This window comes from Rutilus rutilus (genome assembly GCF_951802725.1).
Source record: "Rutilus rutilus genome assembly, chromosome: 8".
Lineage (NCBI taxonomy): Eukaryota > Metazoa > Chordata > Actinopteri > Cypriniformes > Leuciscidae > Rutilus > Rutilus rutilus.
In genome coordinates this window covers 5,190,522-5,214,023 of record NC_140222.1, presented here as the reverse complement: position 1 = coordinate 5,214,023, position 23,502 = coordinate 5,190,522, and the positions used below count along the sequence as shown (strand labels likewise).

General features: G+C 36.3%; 1 protein-coding gene across 7 annotated transcripts in view; it reads left to right on the top strand.

Moving 5' to 3' along the window:
* ptprsa (protein tyrosine phosphatase receptor type Sa) overlaps positions 1-23,502 on the top strand; it is a 212,311-nt gene that overhangs the window by 34,488 nt on the left and 154,321 nt on the right. For 6 of the 7 annotated variants that reach the window (XM_084415711.1, XM_084415709.1, XM_084415710.1 and 3 more), the window contains one exon: positions 16,872-16,951. The gene's annotated coding sequence lies outside the window, so the exon portion shown is untranslated. Of the gene's footprint in view, positions 1-16,871; positions 16,952-22,984; positions 23,366-23,502 lie in introns of those variants that run through there. The other variant, XM_084415706.1, reaches the window with a different exon arrangement.

Here is a 23,502-nt window from a genome sequence, read left to right as displayed (position 1 = left end):
AGAAACTTTACGTTCGCTCGCGAAATGTTTTGCGTTTCCCCGAAACTTTGCGTTCGCTCGCAAAATGTTTTGCGTTTCCCCAAGAAACTTTACGTTCGCTCGCAAAATGTTTTGCGTTTCCCCGAAACTTTGCGTTCGCTCGCAAAATGTTTTGCATTTCCCCAAGAAACTTTACGTTCGCTCGCGAAATGTTTTGCGTTTCCCCAAGAAACTTTACGTTCGCTCGCGAAATGTTTTGCGTTTCCCCAAGAAACTTTACGTTCGCTCGCAAAATGTTTTGCGTTTCCCCGAAACTTTGCGTTCGCTCGCAAAATGTTTTGCGTTTCCCCAAGAAACTTTACGTTCGCTCGCGAAATGTTTTGTTTCCCCGAAACTTTGCGTTCGCTCGCAAAATGTTTTGCGTTTCCCCGAAACTTTGCGTTCGCTCGCGAAATGTTTTGCGTTTCCCCGAGAAACATTACGTTCGCTCGCGAAATGTTTTGCGTTTCCCCGAAACTTTGCGTTCGCTCGCAAAATGTTTTGCGTTTCCCCGAGAAACTTTACGTTCGCTCGCAAAATGTTTTGCGTTTCCCCAAGAAACTTTACGTTCGCTCGCGAAATGTTTTGCGTTTCCCCGAAACTTTGCGTTCGCTCGCAAAATGTTTTGCGTTTCCCCGAGAAACTTTACGTTCGCTCGCAAAATGTTTTGCGTTTCCCCGAGAAACTTTGCGTTCGCTCGTGAAATGTTTTGCGTTTCCCCGAAACTTTGCGTTCGCTCGCAAAATGTTTTGCGTTTCCCCGAGAAACTTTGCGTTCGCTCGCGAAATGTTTTGCGTTTCCCCGAAACTTTGCGTTCGCTCGCGACATGTTTTGCGTTTCCCCGAGAAACGTTGTGTTCGCTCGCGAAATGTTTTGCGTTTCCCCGAGAAACTTTGCGTTCGCTCGCGAAATGTTTTGCATTTTCCCGAGAAACTTTGCGTTCGCTCGCGAAATGTTTGCGTTCGCTCGTAAAATGTATTCATTTATTTACAGTTAATAATTTTAATGCTTCAACAAAGTTATTTTAACGTTTTTAATTTTTTTAGTTTTAGTTAACGCTAATTTAGTTTTCGTTTATGATGATAATTACGCTGAGCTGAAATGTTTGGTTTTATTCACAACCTCGAAGAAGTGTAGAGATTTTCTTTATATTTTATGTACGTGTTAGTTCGGTCCAGATTAAGCTGTCCAGTCACGTTTACTGTACTGAGATCAAGAAACTGCCATGCGGTGGATGCTAATGGTTCTTGAAATCTTAAAACTGTGTAATGTTTGCCCGCAGTAGAATTAATCATCCTTTCAGATTAGCATTAGCGTTGATGCTGCCTTCGAGTCATGTCAGAATGACTGTATTTACGAGATGAACGCCACCACAGTGTCTTAATTACCAGCGGGAGACTTGGGAATCTCTTTGAGCCTTGACTTTATAAGTTGAGTGCGCCAGTTAAACAATATTGGAAGCTAATTGTTTTTTTATCCATGTCGATAAGAATAGTGATAAAACTAGTTTTATGTCTTATCATCCTCGTGTCTATCATGATTCACAACCAAATGACTCTCACGAATTGATTCCTTTTTTGAATCTATCAATGAATGAATGAATGAACAGTTTAGGTACTCAAGGCTTACTATTTTACATTAATATTTAATTATTGATTTATGTTACACATTAATATTATTAAATGATCATTTTATTGCATGTTCTTCATCGGCTGCCATTCCCGGAGAGCCGGATTGCTGACGCCGGTCTAAATGTGCGGTTAATGACTGGCTTAATGGACCTGTAATGGGCCTGTATCCTACAGTTGTGTTTTTCCTGCACTAAGCTCTTAAGAAGCATTCCCTCACTCCTAACCCATATTCCCAGGATGGCCGGTTCATCCGTGCCGGCATTCTTGGCCTCACACATAGGCTTTAGTGTTTGGCCTAGATGAGGAGAACGCTTTTGTTTCTCTGTAGGAAATTCTTACATGTCGCCTGTCGGAAAAGATGGATCCTTCAAAAAATGTGATTAATAATAATTAATAATAGTTTGTCTTTCAAATTTTTTCAAATAATAATACATTATATTCATATACATTCATATTACAAAAAAAAAAACAATACTATATAATAATAATAATACATATAGTTTTTCAGCCATATTTTCTTTATTAATGATTTCCCCCTTTTATTTGTATTATTTTTTTAATAATAAATATTTTCATGTTTGTAGTCATATTTTTCTTTATGAAAATTAAAATATCATTATATTAATTATAAAAAATCATATTTTTAAATTATAATTTTATTAAACAATAATAATAAATATTTCCAATGCTTTTGATATTTTTATTTTTAAATCTAATATTATAATTACATTTATTATTATTATTATTAATACACATTTTTCATATTTATTTCAATCATATTTTTCTTTAAATAGGAAAATGTAAATATATTAATAATAATATTAATAATACATATTTTCATGTTTGTAATCATATTTATTTTTAAGGAAATTAAAATAAATTTGTTTTATTAATTATAAAAAAATCATTAAGACTGTCTTTAAAAAATGTAATAATAATAATTTCACGTTTTTCAATAATATTTTTATTTTAAAGTTAATTAATGATTATGTAATTTTGTCATATGAATGTTAATAATAATAACACTAGTAGTAGTAAATAATATTTTTTCATTATTTTTGATAATCTTTTTTCTTAAATTTTTCCTTTAATTATATTATCATTCAAATAAAAAGAAATATTTGTCTTTAAGAAAATGGTAATACAGGTATAATATTTTTCAAAAAATAATAAATCTTTTTTTTATATTTTTCTTTAAAAAAATGAAAGTACTATAATTATAATAACTATTTATTTATCATGTTTTTCTTTTTTTTTTAAAGTAGGCACATTTTTTCCAAATATGTAATATCTAATCCCATTCTCTGTATTCTAAAATAACAATAATATATTGTTATATCAGTATTCATTGCGTTTAGCATGAGTAGCAAGGGTTTGTTTTCTAGCGTGTTGCCTCTAGGACTGGCGAAGAGACACAGAAAGGCCGTGTGAAAGCGTGACGGATGGAGGATCGATGGTGAAGGTGCGGCTGTGGGAAACAAACACACACCCGTTCACCTCACGAACGAGAGGCCACCGTTTTAAGAGCGATTCATGTTTTGATGAGTTTAATCCAGCCAGAGAAGAGCAGCTCCCCGCTGACCCTGAACACTGAAGGACCTCGGCGTTGTTATCAGATCATCGCGCTCTTCCTGACGCGGCTTTCCTCTTTCAAGTGCTCTTTTAATGAATTCCCTCAGAGATGCTATCGCGCACTACGCTAGGAGCTAACATCGCTCCTGACCGAATCTCCAATCCATCGCTTTTATTTATCAGCGGCTTGGGAGGTCAGGACTGAGAGATGGTGGATGTTAGCATTAGCGAACTGGCGAGCCTCAGCCACTCATACGTCAACATTAGCATGAGCGTTGTGTTAAATAAGAAGTGTTGGCACGTTTTGTGCTTCATTTTGTGCATAAACATGTTGTACGTCTAATAGCAGTGTGCAATCTTCATCAGCGAGGCACTTATAAGATGATTTCTCATAATTAGCTTAAGTCTAAATGTTTGATTAGTGAGGGTCAAATGACGTAGAACTCATATATAGTTTACATACTTAAAGCTGCTTAATGTCTGTATTTCCCTTTTAGGGTGAATCTTGTAATAAAGTATTATTTCTCAGAATAAAAAAAAATACTTTTGATTAATTATTTAAATCTTTTTATTTATAACAATAATAAATATTTGTCATACTTTATCATATAATATTTATGATCATTTTTCATAAAATTAATATAAAATGTAATATAAACATATGATTATAGTATAACATTATACAATAACAATAATAATATTTTCCCTTAAAGGTAAAATATGTAAGAATTGTGTATCAAAATATCCAAAAACCACTTGCATAGTGATATTTCTTTCAATTGTGTACTTCCATTATCCTAAATGTTTCCAAGAATTTGTCAATTCAGAGAAATACATAATTTTAAAAAGTGCCCGTCCCTGTTCACTTGTCGCCTCTCAATGACGTAATATCCGCGTTATCCCTGGTTTCCGCTCGATCTGCCATAGTAACCATGGCGACAGACGTGGGCAACTGAGTTATGTCTAGCGACACGCTCGCGCTGTTGTTGTTTCGTTCAAACATTATGGATCATGGCAAGCAGACTTTGGGACAAAAGGAGAACTAAAACGAGGATCAATATCAGCGTGGCGTTTTCGAGATGCCGAGAGCTAGCGTCCGCGACTAACTTCGACTCGACAGAGACGCCGCTCTTGCATGTACTTTATTAGACAGGTGAGCAAATGTACATAAAACTAATCAATGTTATACAGCTCAACATGATGAAATGTTAGAATATGATCAGTATGTTATTCTAATGTTGATCTAGCTCACTGCTAGTCTCATACAGCCAACAAACTAACACATAGAATAACATTATAACTTTATAACGACTTTATAACATTATAACAACACACTCAAATGCAGTTTAGTGTGATAGTGTAGACCGAGTGAAACAGCCCTGCGTTCCCTGTCAAGTTTCATTCGTCTAATAAACTGGCCTGTGTGAGTAGTAATTCAGCGGGTAGTTCGGTAGAATGAAATGTCCTCATTCGTTTATATCCGCGGGACTCGCGTGTGGCGCTGAGATCTGTCTCTCATTAGCACTCGCGACCTGCTTCACACCTCAGTCATGTTAAAAACATCAGTGTATTCACTCATCCATAAACATTATTAGATCCATCGGCATGACGACAAGTTCCATAATTCCGCTTATGTTATCATAACATAACGCATCAACCTTCGCCTTTGTTATTGTAAGAGGTTAGCGACCCCTAGCGGCGAAAAAAAAATACATATTGTAGCTTTAAATTAATGTTATTTCCATTTTTAGACCTTTTTTTTGACAATTGACAAAATTACAATTTTGCATATTTTTGCGGGATATTATCAATAACTGCAATGCAGAAAAATCTTATTGTTGTTACTGTAATATACATATATATATATATATATATATATATATATATATATTACAGTAACAACAATAAGATTTTTCTGCATCGCAGTTATTGATAATATCCCGCAAAAATATGCAAAATTTTGAAACCAATTAATACAGTATATATATATATATATATATATATATATATTTTTTTTTTTTTTTTGAAGTACTGTATTAATTGGTTGTATTGCCTTTTATGAATGCTTATTTAAATTAAAAGTACTGTCTAATTATAGTATTACAGTAATAAGAATCATGCATACAGTAATGAGAATTAAGAATATAAAAATTAAAACATCTAGATGCATTGCAGTAATGAAAATGTGTAGGTACAATAATTATTTATTATTTATAATATTATATAATATAATAGTAATAATTTTCATAATATTAATTCCATTATAATTATTATATATTATATAATGTCATATAAAAATATAATAAAAATGTAAAAAAATTCATTATTGAGAATCATTACTTTTTAAAAAGTAATAGTATTAATGATAAATAATATAATAAAATAAAAAATCTCAGTAATGAGAATCATGTTTTGACAATAATGGGAAAAAAATATTTAAATAGTTATAATAATAATAATAATAATGGAAATTTAAAAAGTCTCAGTAATGAGCATTATTTGTTGGCAGTAATGCAAATAAATCAGATCTGGATGCATTACAGTCAGAGTTTGGAAATAAAACTGAAACATCATGAAATTGTCACAATGTTAAAAAAAAAATATATATATATATATATATTACATTTAATCCTTTAGCAGACGCTTTTATCTAAAGCATCTTACAAATGAGGAGAGCAATAGAAGATGCACAGTGTGCAGGAGCTGTGGCCAGTCTAGCACACTTATTCTTTTAAAGAGATATACAGAATAGAAGGTGTTAGATTAGTGTGTGAAGTGTTCCAGGCAGATATCGTGCTCCATTTCTCTTTGCGACGGACTGCTTTGTAGTACGAGACTGATTCTGCGCCGGCTTTGTAGTCGGCCGTCACACACCATCAGACAGAAAACACTCGGCCTTCACACTTTGAACCGACGCGAAACCCAGTCCTCTTCAAGTTGTCCTACTTTCAGAGTCTGCAGCGCTGCTTTGTGAGTCGTGTATGTAATGGCTCTATTTGTTTGCTGTCTGGGCTGTAGATTTTCATAATGCGGGCTGAGAGGAATCTGGCAATAAAATGGGGTATAAATCAATTAGAGCTGAGGTAGATTCATATCTGGCTCCTCCTCGGTCTGCGGCTGAAGTAACTATTGCCATTACTCACACGGAGGCGAGATGCGGATCACATGGAGAACGCTCTGCTTGCAGTTACTCCGGCACCTTGCTGAATGGGCTTCAATGTTTAATTTCCACAGGAACAAAGATCACATCTAAGGAGGAGGATATTTATTTATTTAAGGAGCGATGGGTTATTTCGGTAGGCGAACCGGGAGGACAACGGGCGATCTGAGTGACGGTGGGATATTGAGTTGATCGAGATCTAGATCCAGAAATGACCTTTAAATCAGGATAAACTGCCCAATACTCTTAGGAAAAAAAAGAGTTTTATATAGAATCCATGGAAGCTTGTTTTCCGCCAAGGAATAAAAAAAATAATTGCGAATAATTGTGAATTTTGGGAAATAAAGTCAGAATTGCGAGAAATAAAGTCTGAGGTGTGAGATACAAACTTGCAATTGCGAATTCTAAAGTCAGATTTGCGAGATAGAAACTCGCATTTGCAAGAAAAAGTCAGAATTGTGAGATAACTTGCAATTGCGAATTCTAAAGTCAGATTTGCGAGATAGAAACTCGCAATTGCAAGAAAAAGTCAGAATTGTGAGATAAAAACACGCAATTGTGAATTATAAAGTCGCAGTTGCGTGAAAAAGTCAAAAATCGCAATTGTGAATTATAAAGTCAGAATTGAGGGATAAAAACATAATTGCGAATTATAAAGTCAGATTTGCGAGATATAAACTCGCAATTGCAAGAAATAGTCAGAATTGAGGGATATAAACTCGCAATTGCAAGAAAAAATCATAATTGTGAGATAAAAACTTGTGATTGTGAATTATAAAGTCAGATTTGGGAGATGCAAACACAATTGCAAGAAAAAGTCATAACTGAGGGATATAAACTCGCAATTGCGAGAAAACTCGCAATTGTGAAAAATGTAAGTCTGAGTTGCAAGATATAAACTCGCAATTGCGAATAATAAAGTCAGAGTTGCGAGATATAAACACAATTATAAGAAAAAAAATCATAATTGTGAGATAAAAACTTGTGATTGTGAATTTAAAGTCAGAATTGTGAGATAAAAACACAATTGTGAATTATAAAGTTGCAGTTGCGTGAAAAAGTCAAAAATCGCAATTGTGAATTATAAAGTCAGAATTGAGGGATAAAAAATCATACTTGTGAATTATGAAGTCAGAATTGCGAGATATAAACACAATTGCAAGAAAAAAAAGTCAGAATTGTGAGATAAAAACATGCAATTGTGAATTATAGTCAGAATTGAGGGGAATATCATAAGTTTATAGTTTCTATTTCATAATTCTGACTTTATAACTCGCAACTGCGAGTTTATATCACACAATTCTGGGAAAAATGTCAGAATTGCAAGATGCAAACTCACAATTAACTTTATTTTTTATTCATTGGCTTCCACAAGCTTCCATAAGAACTTTGTGGTTCTTGATTTTAAAGAACGCTTTATGCCAAAAAGGTTCTATATAAGGAGAAATGTCTTAAATAACTGCATAATACTGCATTAGAAACTGCATTAGAAAACCTTTTTACATAGAAGTACTTACATGTTATGGTAGTGTTTATCGTGCTGCCTCTAAATCCAGCTTTTAATGTTGTTTATGTGTCTATGTGGTGTTTTTAATGTGCTTTAAGACAAACCATGTGTAAATTCATAAGTCGACACCATTGCTGAGTATTTCCTCCTTAAAACTGCAGTGAACCAAAGACAGTCTCAAAAACACGCTTTGAAATCGCTGGTGTTTCTGACGTCACAAACTACCTTGTAACCAATCAGATCAACGTGTGATCGTCAACCAGTGGATCTCTGAGCTGAGTGAGTGAGTGGAGGCGGGGCTCATTTGCATATTCATACAAGCTATTTTAAGGCATTTTTTTTCAAGGAAAAAACTTTTAAATATGTCATTTTGGTGATCAAAGATGAGTTTTAAGAGATACAATTATTGACTATAGGTGGACTTTAAGATAAAAGCCTAAATCTTAGATGTACAACAGACTTTCTCTTCTGAGAAATATTGCAGACAATATTTTTGTCCAATCGGATTCTCTGGATTGCGAGCAACATTTTTTGTAAAAAAAATACATAAAAAATTAGGCTACATTTTTTGTAAATATAGCTAAAAGCAGAAGTATGAATTTGCACCAAAATAGAGTTTTGATTGGACGCAGGATAATTGACGTCAGCAACTAAAGATACAGGAAGATCTCTCATCTCAGTTATGGAGGCTGTTAATTTAGTTCACGATTATAAAGTATTAGTTTTCCTCCCGTTTTCTCAAAAGTCAGTTCTGATCGGTTCATAACCGGCTAGTTGTGATTGACTGAGATCCACTGGTCTTGAGAATCACTCTACTCCTGACTTGAGTACATTTTTTTCGGAGAAAAGCAGACGCCTTCATACATTTTTTTCGGAGAAAAGCAGACGTCTTCAACAATGCAACCCCGTGTTATTTGCCTTGACAATCTCCTCGAAAATGATCTGATATATAGAGTCGTGCCCTGTGAGCGGGAAAGATAGAGCGGGAAAGAGCGCGCGAGAGCCACTTCAGAATATCAGTGCCTCAAATACTTCACTTCAGGCCTTTTCATTTCGTTAAAAGCCCCCAGATCCCCTCGAAATCACGCACGCTGGTCCTTCTTCCAGAGATAATGCCGATGTTGTCGCTGCAATCATCATTATAAGCGCTTTTTTGGCTCTGGCGTGCCTTAGCTGAGGGGTTTATTTACAGGGTCGTAATATTTGTATTAATTCGCCATCAAAGCCGTTATTTATCCGCAGACGGGATGGGGGTGCGGCGGTATCATACGGCTCATTTCTAATGAGTGCGGATTAGCGTGGATGATCCGGCTCTGGTCCGGCGTTCCCGAGGTCAAAGGCAGACTGGAATTCCGTGGCACAAATCCTTAGGCAAGTATGATTTAGTATTAATAAACTAAATGATTTTTCTGTTGCACTCCCTCCGCGAGCACGGGATAAACATAGATTATACATTCACAAGAAACCTTTGATTAATTTCACGCTGACATGGTAATAATACGGAGTGTGTGCAGACTTATAAACTGTCGTAAAATGCATTTTTCCTAAATATCTTGTCTGGTTTCTCCACTAATAATAATGTCCAGCAGTGGGTTTTTTTTTTTTTTTTTTTTTTTTTTTTTAACCATAGTGTCATTTCAACTATCTCTCACAACTTATACTGTCTTTCTTTGTCTTGTTAAGGTTAATTTCATCTGCTAGCATCATAAATACACAGTTAAATCATATTTTCAGTTTTGCATAATTTGGCGATTATAGAAATGATGTGCACAGTTGTAATTTCTGGGGGAGAATGACAAATCATTTTCAGACCATAAATGTTGTTTTGGTTGAACTTTAGTTTCACTAAAAACAATATTCCTCATTTAAATAATTCATAAGCAGAATAAAGGGGCGGGGCCTGGTTGAGTTAGTTAGTAGTGTGTTGAAACCAGCGGTTATGGAAAGGGGCGGGACATTTCCCAAACATGCTTGAAGCACTCGACCAATCACAACACACTGCTCCGGCCGACCAATCAGAGCACAGTGTGCTTTTCAGAAGGAGGGGCTTCATAGAGACAGGAACTAAACAGAGTGTTACTGACAGACTGGGAAGAGAGGAGCTGCAACAATGGAGAATATGAGGAAAATAATCAACATTCAAGCAGGAAAACCTGCTCTAGTACTTTGTAAAAGGGCATAATATGACCTATTTGAACCAAACGCCCAGAAAAACAAGATGTCGTTCGTCCATGTGCGCAGAAAACGCCACTGAAACGCTCTCCAGAGTTGCAGAACATGAGCGATGAGGCTTTTGGCCGGTCGTAAACAGGTGTGGGCCGACTGATTTATCGTAATTAATCCGATGTGTCCATTCCTCCGGCTGGGACACATCTGTGACGAGCGCCGTTCCAAATGTCACAATGTCAGCGAAGGGCAATAAGATTACTTTGATTAAAAATCTCAAACAATTAATTTATTCTGGGGATTCCAGGGTTGGATCATTGCAACGTTTGGGGTCACGGTGTTATTGAGTACATCTGTCCGTCCCGTCCAGATCGGCCCAGATCAACAGCGACTGCAACAAGAACAGCGCTAGCTCTTTTCATTTGGCAGGCCGCGCTGTCATTATTATTTTGCGGGTTATGGAAAAGCTGGCTATTTTAAAAGGATAACAGTGGCACTTATCTGTCCAAAACAGGCCCACTAATAAAACTTGAGTCGGAATGGCTTGGGATGGGGAGATTTATTCCCGGAGAAAATGAGACACGAGGGAGTGAATCCGTCAAATGTCACTGAGTTCACAAGAACATGTCCAGGACTCGAAAGCGCTTTTAATCATTTCGAGGTATAGAGCCTAATGTAAGTGTTACTTTTTAAGTATAATAATAACATTAATAATTATAAATAATATTGGTGTTTTATATTATTTGTAATCATTTTAATTTTTAACATTAAGTGTTAATAATATATAATTTAATATTACTATATTGCAAAATGAATTGATAACAAATATTTATTTATTTTATTTTGTTACTTATTGGTTAAATTGACCTAATAATAATAATAATAAAAAAATTACATATACTAATTATATTAATGTGTTACATATTAATTGCAATAATTTAATATTAATATATGGTTAATACATAGAATATTAAAATATGATATTAATAAATAGATTTAGTGTAACAAATATTTAACAAAATTAATTGATAAATATGTATTCATTTGAGTTATAATAATAATTACATATATTAATTGTGTTAATGTTGTATATTACTTGTAATCATTTTAATATTTAATATTAATATTGAATATAATATGAACATTTATAAACTATTTCATGTTTATATATTTAAATATTTGTACTTTAACTAAATTAATTGATGACAAATATTTTATTTCTTTATTTTTGTTTACTTACGTTATTTAGGTAGTGGCTAAATTGGCATAATAATATCATAAATCAGAGTCATCAGTTGTTTCATTTTAGTATCAACTTTGTCTCAGATGTTTCTCCTAGAATTTAAAGATATAGAATTAACATTGTAAAAGTAGAAATGTTTCGCTGACTTTTACATCTCTTGTGAGAGTCACATGTGAGATTACTGTGGTGTGAGCCTTCAGACGTCAGTGCTGAGAAACAGTAGAGACATGAGCGAGGTCGTGTGTGTGAAGTTTCCTCAGGGAGCGCTGATGAAGAAACACTAGCCGTACGTTGTGTGTCTGACTTTGGTGCGTGGATCTATTTCTCCTCTAACTGAATCATTGTGGCGTCGATTACTGCAGATCTGCTGATGTTACACACTCACACTCACACAGCACAACTCCTGGAACATTTCACATCAATGCTGTTCAATAAATCAATGCATATTCTCTATAATTGATTATCAAAACAAATAAATATACAAATTAATTATTATTTTGCGTTGATATTTTTGCTCCAACAATTACGCACATTTTACCCTCTCTTAACTTAATGCAAAAAAATTATTGTTCTGGACACAACCGTAATTAAATTTGATGAAACAAACACTACCATAACTTACTTTACCAAAGATTTTTACGATTTAATTTCTTTTATTGATCAATTCGATTTTGGGTGTAAAACGTATTTGTAAATGTACTTAATTGTCATGAAATATGTTGCAAATATGTGGAAAATATATTCTTATTTTCATACAAAACAATTATATATATATATATATATATATATATATATATATATATATATATATATATATATATATATATATATATATATATATATATTATATATTATTTTTTATTTATGGGACAAAAACCATCAGAGAATTTAAAGCAATAAAACACGTGATCAATATTTGATGATGATGAGGATGACGGGGATTATTATTATTAGATTTCAATCATTTATTAAAAGATAAAACGTTTCAGTGTTTGTTATGATTATGATGCATACTTATTATTGTTATTATTATTAATATTATTATTATTAATAAATTGTATTAGCTTAGTCATTTATTACAAATAAAATGTTTCACTGTGAATTATGAATAACTTTATAATGCATTATTATTATTATTATTAACTTTTATTATCTTACAATAATTTATTAAAATATAAAACATATTTCAGTGTGTATTATCAATAACTTTAATGCATTTTATTATTATTATTAACTTGTATTATCTTACAATCATTTATTAAAAATAAAGCATGTTTCAGTGTTTATTACGAATAACTTTATATAATGCATCATCATTATTATTATTATTATTAACTTTTAGTAGCTTACAGTCATTTGTTTAAAACAACAATTTCAGTGCCTATTATGAATAACTTTATCATGCATTATTATTATTATTAACTAATTAGCCTTCAATCATTCATTAAATATAAATCACATATTAAGAACACTTTTGTAATGCATGAAGAGAAGCGCTCCTGAGTTTGCTAGATTAGTGTACTCCCAGCTGAAGTGTGTGAGGATGCTCCTGTGCTTCTGAAAGAGTGAGCGCTCTTCTGCACACTGTGTGTCATCACGCATCCACCCTCTCCCAGTTAGCCCTGCACCATGATGCTCCGCCATCTGTCGCTGACCAGTGCCTGAGAAAACCAGCTACATTTAGACTCTTGTTAGTGTGCGCTCAAGTGCACCACCCCGTCCCCATCGCGAGCGCGCGCTTCGATTTATCACACACCCTCTCTTAACATTGAGGCTAATGTACTGTCGCGTCCCCTGGTGGGGTAGCGATAGTGCTAGCTCACAGCTATGCTATATTCAGCCTGATTAATGAAGCGTCTGACGGAGGGAGTGTCTGCGACGTGTGTGCTGAATAAATGTCGTACATTACACAAATTCCCGCTCGCTTTAGCAGCGAAAGCTGAGAGGGCGTCACACGGCCCTCCCTCCCTGCCTTGTGGGACCTCTCTCGGCACTCAGCGGTTATGATTGGGTAGTCTCGAATTAAAGCGTCCCGTCAGGACGAGGAATCATGTCCGCCCGCTGGCTGGCCGGTTGTCGTGGAAACCGTGTCCCAAGAGGAGGCTGAGGCTTGTCTATGAGGCAGGGAGAGGGATGAGCACAAAGATAAAGGGAGGAATAAAACTCGTTTCCGACAGCGCAACAAGAGCACAAAACCTTTTAAACGGTGAGGAAGCGATAAACTGGTGAAAGTGGTGTTTCGTTGAACATTTAGAAAGCTAGGAGACTTAACTTGGTGTGTTTCTGCATTGTAAAATGTGTCTGCAAGTCATAATGTGACATAATGCACTGCATCGCAACAGGTGCTCTAAAGTCCAGTTACTGTTTTGTTTGCGATAAACTAACGAAATTGGCGTTTTGTTGAACGTTTAAAAGGTGAGGATGCTCGTTTTGGTTTGTTTTTGCATTATGAAATGTGTCTGCAAGTCATAATGCATTGCATCGCAACAGGAGCTCAGAATGTTGTGTTTGCGAGTCCCATTACTGTTTTGTTTGCGATAAACTAACGAAAGTGCCGTTTAGTTGAGTCCCATTACTGTTTTGTTTGCGATAAACTAACGAAAGTGCCGTTTAGTTGAACGTTTAAAAGGCGGGGATGCTCGTTTTTGTTTGTTTTTGCATTATAAAATGTGTCTGCAAGTCATAATACAACATAATGCATTGCATCGCAACAGGAACTCAAAATGTTATGTTTGCGATAAATTAGCGAAAGTGGCATTTCATTAAACGTTTACAATGCAAGGATGCTTGTTTTTGTGTGTTTCGCGTTTTAAAATGTTCCTGCACTCGTAATACGACACAAGTATGAATTGCATCGCAACAGGAGCTCAAAACTCTAGTTACTGTTTTGTTTGCGATAAACTAACGAAAGTGCCGTTTAGTTGAACGTTTAAAAGGCGAGGATGCTCGTTTTGGTGTTTTTTTGCGTTATAAAATGTGTCTGCAAGTCATAATGTAACATAATGCATTGCATCGCAACAGGAGCTCAAAAGTCCAGTTACTGTTTTGTTTGCGATAAACTAACTAAATTGGCGTTTTGTTAAATGTTTAAAAGGCGAGGATGCTCGTTTTGGTGTGTTTTTGCGTTATAAAATGTGTCTGCAAGTCATAATGTAACATAATGCATTGCATCGCAACAGGAATTTAGAATGTTGTGTTTGCGATAAATTAGCGAAAGTGGCATTTCGGTAAACGTTTACAATGCGAGGATGCTTGATTTTTGTGTGTTTCGCGTTTTAAAATGTTCCTGCATTCGTAATACGACACAAGTATGAATTGCATCGCAACAGGAGCTCAAAACTCTAGTTACTGGTTTGTTTGTGATAAACTAACGAAAGTGCCGTTCAGTTGAACGTTTAAAAGGCAAGGATGCTCGTTTTGGTGTGTTTTTGCATTATAAAATGTGTCTGCAAGTCATAATACAACAAATGCATTGCATCGCAACAGGAGCTCAAAAGTCCAGTTACTGTTTTGTTTGCGATAAACTAATGAAAGTGCCGTTTAGTTGAACGTTTAAAAGGCGAGGATGCTCGTTTTGGTGTGTTTTTGCATTATAAAATGTGTCTGCAAATCATAATGTAACAAAATGCATTGCATCGCAACAGGAGCTCAGAATGTTGTGTTTGCGATAAATTAGCAAAAGTGGCTTTTCGGTAAACGTTTACAATGCGAGGATGCTTGATTTTGTGTGTTTTGCGTTTTAAAATGTGCCTGCATTCGTAATACGACACAAGTATGAATTGCATCGCAACAGGAGCTCAAAACTCTAGTTACTGCTTTGTTTGCGATAAACTAACGAAACTGCCGTTTAGTTGAACGTTTAAAAGGCGGGGATGCTCGTTTTGGTGTGTTTTTGCATTATAAAATGTGTCTGCAAGTCATAATGCAACATAATGCATTGCATCTTAACAGGAACTCAGAATGTTGTGTTTGCGATAAATTGGCAAAAGTGGCAATTAGTTAAACGTTTACAATGCGAGGATGCTTGATTTTGTGTGTTTTGCGTTGTAAAATGTTCCTGCATTCGTAATACAGCACAAGTATACTTTGCTTCACAACAGGAGCTCAAAGTCTGTTACTGTTGTGTTTGCATTATAAGGAAACATGGAATTAGTTTCCATTGTTATGCTGATGACACTCAAATATATATTTCATCACGGCCAGATGAAAACGATAAATTATCCAAATTGACAGAGTGTGTTAAAGATATAAAAGATTGGATGACGCGTAATTTTCTTTTATTAAATCCAGACAAAACAGAGGTACTACTTATCGGTTCAAAAAACCGCCCACAAAACCTCTCGCAATACAACTTTAATATAGTAGGATGTCCTGTTACTTTATCCTCTACAGTAAAAGACCTGGGTGTTATACTCGATTGCAACCTGTCTTTCAAAAATCATATTTCATATGTTACAAAAACCGCCTTTTTCCACCTTAGAAACATTGCTAAGCTACGTAATATGCTATCAGTTTCTGATGCAGAAAAGTTAGTTCATGCATTCATGACCTCGAGACTAGATTACTGTAATGCTTTATTAGCCGGTTGTCCTGCATCCTCAATTAACAAGCTACAGTTAGTCCAAAATGCCGCCGCTAGAGTTCTTACTAGATCAAGAAAATATGATCATATAACACCGATTTTATCATCACTGCATTGGTTACCTATAAAGTTCCGTATTAATTACAAGGTATTGCTACTGACTTATAAAGCCCTAAACGGCTTAGCTCCAGTCTATTTAACGGATCTTCTATCGCCCTATAATCCATCGCGCTCTTTAAGATCACTAAATTCAAGGCTTTTGGTCATACCTAGGATATCCAGAACCACCAAAGGAGGGAGAGCATTTTCACATTTAGCTCCAAAACTCTGGAATAGCCTTCCTGATACTGTTCGTTGCTCAGACTCGCTCTCCCAGTTTAAAACTAGATTAAAGTCGCATCTCTTCAGCCAGGCATTCATATAATATTTTTAATCTTACAGTCCAAATTACAATCCGGCCTCTAGTTAATAAACGCCAGAGGAGAACTGGCCCCCGACTGAGCCTGGGTTCTCCCAAGGTTTTTTTTTCTCCATTGGGTCACCTGATGGAGTTTTAGGACACTATTAGGTCACTTGATGGAGTTTTTCGGTTCCTTGCCACTGTTGCCTTTGGCTTGCTCAGTTGGGGATATTCTGGATATCTAATTTGATATCTAATTTGATTTTATCAATAAATTCCACTAGAAACAAACCTTGTTGTATTATTTTAATTTAATACTGTGAAGCTGCTTTGATACAATCTGTATTGTGAAAAGCGCTATACAAATATACTTGACTTGACTTGACTTGACTTTGCGTTAAACTAGCGAAAGTGGCGTTTCATTGAACGTTTAAAAGACGAGGACGCTCGATTTGGTATGTCTTGCATTGTAAAATGTGTCTGCAAATCATAATGCAACATAATTGCATTGCATCGCAACAGGAACTCAAAATGTTGTGGCATTTCGTTGAACGTTCTTTCTCCTCTCTTTCCTTCTCCTCTTTTACTCAAGGTGCAACCGAGGCTGCTGAAGAAAACGCCACTAAAACCAGCCGAAGAATGAAGCAGAAGGAATATTAAAACAGCAGAGAGGTAAAAACCTTCATGAGCTCGAACACCATCTGACCATATTAACCTTTCTGTTATTGTAAAGAAAAATAAGCTAGTTTTAGAGTGGATTTATGGTTAATTTAGGTTTAACGTAAGCTTATATAATTTTAAGAGTGGTAATTCCTTTGTGTTTTATATTTTTATCACATCATCTAGGCTGTCATCTAGCATTATTGACGTGCTTTTTCCTGTTTGATCACATCATTACAGGCTTAGTGTGCATCCTAATGTGATATTATATGATTTAATGTATATTTACGAACGCTTTGAGGCAACATTTCTTTTTTTTTTGCCTTCCTTTTGTTCATAAAGGTAGTTATTGGGAATATCTGTTTATTTTTGGTACTCACACACACACAAAGAAAAACATTAAGTGCTTAGGTAGTGTGTGTTATTTCTCGTTTTGTTTCAGTGATGTGTCTCACACAGAGATGCTTGAGTATGTGCTGCTTGTGTGCTGTCATTGACCGTCTGTCAAAGATACGAGGCTCTCGAGTTTGCTCAGATTATTTGCGGCCGGTGCCTGTTTCTTCTCAACAAGTGGAGAGCAGAGAAGGTCAGCACATCTGGACTCATCGCCACAGGCTATTTGCGAGTGAGAGCAATGCGATCGGCTGAATATTGCATGCCGTACCACTGTAGAGCTGAGATACGGGTAAAGAGCTCATTTCTGCTTTATTACCCTCCACATCTTCCCCTCGCCGCCGGTAAACAGCATTTATCTGTATGCGTGCTCACTGAACACGAGAACCGCGTCCGCTTGGGTCTTGTTTCTGCTGCTCTCCGTCAGCCAGGATCACAATTAACCAAAGCGATTAATCTTTACTACACACATTAGGTCGCTTCTCTCTGTCACGTCTACCAATTTTAAACGCCAGCAATTATCAGTGCTCTGATTATTTTTGGTGGTATTTACCAACATTTTGACCATTGCAATGAACTTGACACGCTTCGGGGGTTCTTCGTGACTTTATTTGTGAGTATTTTTGCAGTGAAGCTGGAATGGGTGTGGATGTGCCGTGAGCTCTATTGATATCCGGGCTGAAGTGTGTCGCAGGTCTGATCCGGGTCTGAATGCTGGAGATCTGCCGTGCCAGACTGAGTTAGAGTCGCTCGAGGGCACAGTGCATCGTGGGCAAATCCTGCAGGCGTGGGAGCCTCTGCAACACGGGGCCTGTTTGCTTTGGCCCTCCATTGTGTTCACAGGACAGACCCTGTGTCACAAACACACCAACACAAGCTGCAATAGAGAAGAGATGGACAGAGAGTGTTTGTTTTGTTGGTAGAAATTTACAATCAACCAACATTGTGGTTATTGCAAGAAATGTTACACTTTAAGAAGCGTGCATTCGGACATTTGTGACATTTCCACAATGAATTTTCCTTATTAATTATATTTATTGTTGTTTTTTTATTATTATTATTTGTTGTAAACTGTATAAAACATGGTCTTTGTAGATTCCTATCAGACAGCAGATAAGACTGTGCAGTTGCACTCTAATAGCTGTCAGTCTGCTTTCCTTCCTGACTATGGATCAGTTCACTTTCAGGAGACAAATAGACACACACACACACACACACACACACGAGAGGCTGTGTATTCAGAAGTGTGTTCTTCACACAGTGAATCTGAAGATAAAAGCTGATGCATTTCCTGGCGATGGAGAGACTGCATTTCTGTAGTACGTTGAAAGGAGGTCCCCCAAGGCTCTGTACGAGGGCCCCTGCAATTGATGTATTTTCACCCTAATACGTGGTGAGCGAGGGCTTACATTGTTTTTCTCCTCTATTTGTATTAGTTAATACTGTGCAAAACATGCCTTTTATTTTATTTATTTTACTTATTTTAACTTAAAGACATTTTCCTGTTAAATATTTTTATTGTTAAATTGTTACTATTACCATTTTTATCATTAAATATTCAAAAAAAAAAGTATCACTTATTATAAACTTTTGTTAATTTAATACTGTGTAAGGGCCCATTCACACCAAGAACGATAACTATAACAATATCATTTATAAATGTGAATGAATAGCGAGTCCACATCGCAACTATAACAATAACGGCAAAGAGAAACAACATGGTTGGAATCACTTTGAGTGTTTGTTTTTTCAGCTGATAAATTATATAAATATTGACAGCCAATCAGAATCCATTCTGCTTTCAGATCACAGACCACAAAACTGCAGTGCAAGATTATAATAAACAGAACGATATCGTTATAGTTATTTATCATTCTTGGTGTGAATGGGCCTTAAAAAAAAGTGAATGGGCCTTTTTTGCTGCTTGTATTAGTCATTTTGAATCTATTTTGCAACAGGGTCTTTTTGGTAAGATATTATTAGCTATATCACCTAGCCTTTACAGCCGAAGTGTTTGTATGAGATAAATCTTGTGATATAGTGTGTGTGTGTGTGTCAGGCTGGAGCAGATATGTGCTGATGAGTTCCTCTCGGTGGCAGGCGGAGTGTTTGCACTGCAGTGCTGCGGTGTAGCGGCCCTCTGACCTGCTGGGTAAACAACCAGAGAGTCTCTGACTCCAAATAAGGCCAACACATCCACGGCACAGAGCAGAGGCAACCTGCCATCCTTTACAGCTCACTGAACACACACACATCTCTCTCACTCCTGAGTTCACCTTTCTTTCCGTTACTGTCTTTCTGTAGCCTGACTTCTCCCCTCACGTGTTTTAGTAAATGGAAATCCTTTCATAATTTACTCACCCTCATGTCGTTCAAAACCCAGATGTCTTTTTTTCTTCTGTAAAACACAAAACAAGATATTCAGCAGAATGTTCAAGCTGCTTATTTACAACAAACGCATAAAGTGATCAAAGCCAGTCAATTCCAGAAAGGACAATAAAAGTGCTAAATAAGTGTAGTCCATAAATGACTTTCAAGTCACAGTATCCAATAACCATATTTGTGCACATTCAAATATTCCACAGGAACATGTTGCACCAACATTTGACACCAATTGTGGTTAATTACACTCATTTGAATATGCAATGGAGAGACCGCATTTCTGCAGTGTGTTAAAAGGAGGTCCCCCAAGGCTCTGTATGAGGCCCCCTACAATTGATGTGTTTCCCCCTATAACGTGGCGAGCGAGGGCCTCCTCCGTTTTCTCTCCTGTTTGTTTTAGTGAATAATATATATTTAGTGAATGCATGTAGTGAATATATGTATTTAGTGAATACATGCCTTCATTTTTTTACTTATCATAACTAAATACATTTTCCTGTTTGTATTATTAATAATAATGATATAATAACGCATACAATGATCAAGGCCAGTCAAATTCCAGAAAGTGCAAAATAAGTGTAGTCCATAAATGACTTGATATTTCAAGTCACATTATCTGATAACCATATTTGTGCACATTCAGATATACATGTTGCACCAGCATTTGACACCTTCACTCATTTGAATATGCAACTGAAATTTGAGAGCTGAGAGATTTTAATAATAACATACTTTTACATTCAATTATAAATGATTTTGCTCTGTCCCTAAGCTCTTGAAGGAATATAGTGCATGCGATTTAGAGTAATTAATACTTTATATTTCCTTTCAAAAGATGAATACAGTCAGTGTATGTTTTTATTTTTTATTTTTTATGGAAAAAAAGGAAAAACAATCTGCTATAAATTCCATTTGTGTTCCTGGAAGATAGAAACTCGTCTGGCTTTGAAACGTATATTTTACCTATATTTTTAGGTAAACAATTTCTAAATCCATTTTCTTTTAGTCTCTTTGGCATCATCTGAAATCCACTGCCTCAACGGTTCTACTCCTCATAAAATGAATGTTGTTTGCTTTTCGCTTTTAGTTTTGAAAAATGCTTTTGCCTTTTAAAAGTCATTCTGCTGTTATCCTTCAACGGACCGCAGGCAGCCTGTGGCATCCACGAGTGTCAAGTTTCATTTTTTTGGACACTCCCCCCTGTTCCACTGACCGTTAACTGCAGAAAGCACAGTACATCTCTAGTCATTTTAGCATCTGAACCTGCTCTCCCTGTGAGGGAAGAATGACCTCACCTTTGCATCTTTTGAAAAACAGTCATATTCTTCTTCGTTCAAAAGCAACAAGACAGTCACTTTAATATTTATGATACCGATCACACTGACCTCTCCTTTCACTGTGAATATATAGACCCCTTTTTGTGTGTGTGCGGACTGTCTGTAATGAATTCATAATCTCTGCAGTGGGACTTTGTAGATTCCTATCAGACAGCAGATAAGACAGTGCAGTTGCACTCTAATAGCTGTCAGTCTGCTTTCCTTCCTGCTATGGATCAGTTCACTTTCAGTAGACAAATACACACACACACACACACACACACACACGAAGGGCTGTGTATACAGAAGCATGTTCTTCACACAGTGGATCTAAAGATAAAAGATGATGCATTTTCTAGCGATGGAGAGACTGCATTTCTGTAGTACGTTGAAAGGAGGTCCCCCAAGGCTCTGTACGAGGCCCCCTACAATTGATGTGTTTTCCCCCAAAACTTGGCGAGCGAGCCTCCTCTGTCAAACACGCCCAAAGTTTTGAAAGCACCTCAGAAAGGCAAGTTTTTTTTCAAAGCAGCTTCAAAGTTCAGCATTCCCATGCCTCAGAAAAACAGCCATTAAATACACTGCAATCGTATATGTGCCCTGAAGCTACTCATGGAAGCTATTAAAACTTATTGTGACACTAAACAGTGCTTTTGTGAGTTAATATTGCTTGTCTATTAGCTTCGCATATGTTAAATTCGATTAAGCTTTGTGTATTGCTTTGCTTGGTTGCTGAAACCAGTAATTCAAGTGTTTACCTTTTGAAAAATATAATATTGTAGCTATAATGAAGCTATATTTAGCAGGTCCTTCTCTAATTGCTTAGTTTTAATGCACCAAATTTTGACCTAATTATGCATCTACCTCTAAAAGAGTAGTAAGCCATTCAATAACAATATGAAAATATGAATTGGCTAGTGCTACACAACATAGACGTTCCAAACCCACACACTGAAACAGCAAAGAAGAAAATATTTCCAGCATACAATGCTCATTATGGTCTTATGGATTGGCTATGTCGAGTGGTAAGTGATCTTTATCATTTCCCCCAGCATCCTCAGATGGCTCTTCAGCCCGCTGAAATTTACCATGCTAAGCTTTCCGCCACCAGGAGAACGTGGGACGCTCTGTAGCGCTCGATTTATAAGCCTGATTAAACTAGGCAAGTGTGAGTAAGAAACATGGGGGAAATCAACATAAAATCACAGCAGCGCTTTACGTGGCGTTCCTGCTGATTGGGTCTCGGCCCTTTATGATGGCACAGATCACCGTGGCCCTTAAATAAAGAGAAAAATGCGTGTAAACAATACTCCAGGGCTTCTCTGTAAAGGATGAGTTATTGTGCTAGGCCTTTGTTCATTGTTCGGTGCTGTAATATGTGCAGGCCTTTAACTTGCGGTGTTTCAACACAATATGTATTGTGAATGTCTCTGATAAACACCCAGTGATGTATTTTTTTAGTAACTTCTAAGCCTAAAACAGAGCTTTGTTTGAATACACTGCACATAACAACTACCTTTGGGTTTTTTTCTAATGTAAATGACTGTTTCACTCATTTAGGGTTGGGTCAAATTTAAGTGTGATTTCTTGATTTCTTTCAGTAGTTTTAATTTTGTTAAAACTGTGACAGTTATTATAGTTTCTAAACGTATTTAGGATAGGATATTTTAAACACTTACATGTATAGCTAATTATAGTCATCTGTTGTTTTCTCCAAACACAAGTGTTGACTCTGGTTACTATGCAAGAACATTCTTTTCATAGGGGGTAAATATGTACAAATTGGCTATTATAACGAAAATGATTCTGATTAGGGTGAATTTATTCCCTCTCGACTTCTTATTTTGGAGGTGGGATGGTTTTAGCGAGGGTTTCAAATGACAGATAGTTCATCTGTGCTCGCTCATTCACGGTGTCGTGAGCGCGCAGAGGCCTCCCCCTCCTGCGCTGTTTTGGGGAGGGTGAGCGAGCGGGAGAAAAGGGGGGGCAAAAGAAACCCCTACCAAACTGCCCCTACCCCCAGTCGAAGTCCCGGACCTGAAAAAGAAGAAAAGAATCTGATTCAGCTCTGGGACGCGGTGGACCGACAATCGACCGACATTTAAAGCTCTTTTTTAAAGCGCGTGTAGAGTTTCGTGCGCTTTTGGAGAGTTTACGCACGGACGCCGTCGACATGGCACGGATAACTGTTTTCTCCCGTTGAAAACTTCGCGTATCCAAGGAGTTATTTTTTTTTACATGGATGCAACATAGGACGCTTTTAAGGGGAATTATATGGTCGTACCGCATCTGCATCGATCCGAACTAAAGTTACGTGGACGTGCTTGGAACTATTGTAAGTAAACATGATTTTCTATGGTCATTTTAATCCGTCAAATCATTCATGTATACTTTTCGCCAATATTTAGACCGTCTCTATTCACTAAATATAACTATTTAACGATTTTATTGCTCGATTTCGTTTCCTATCAC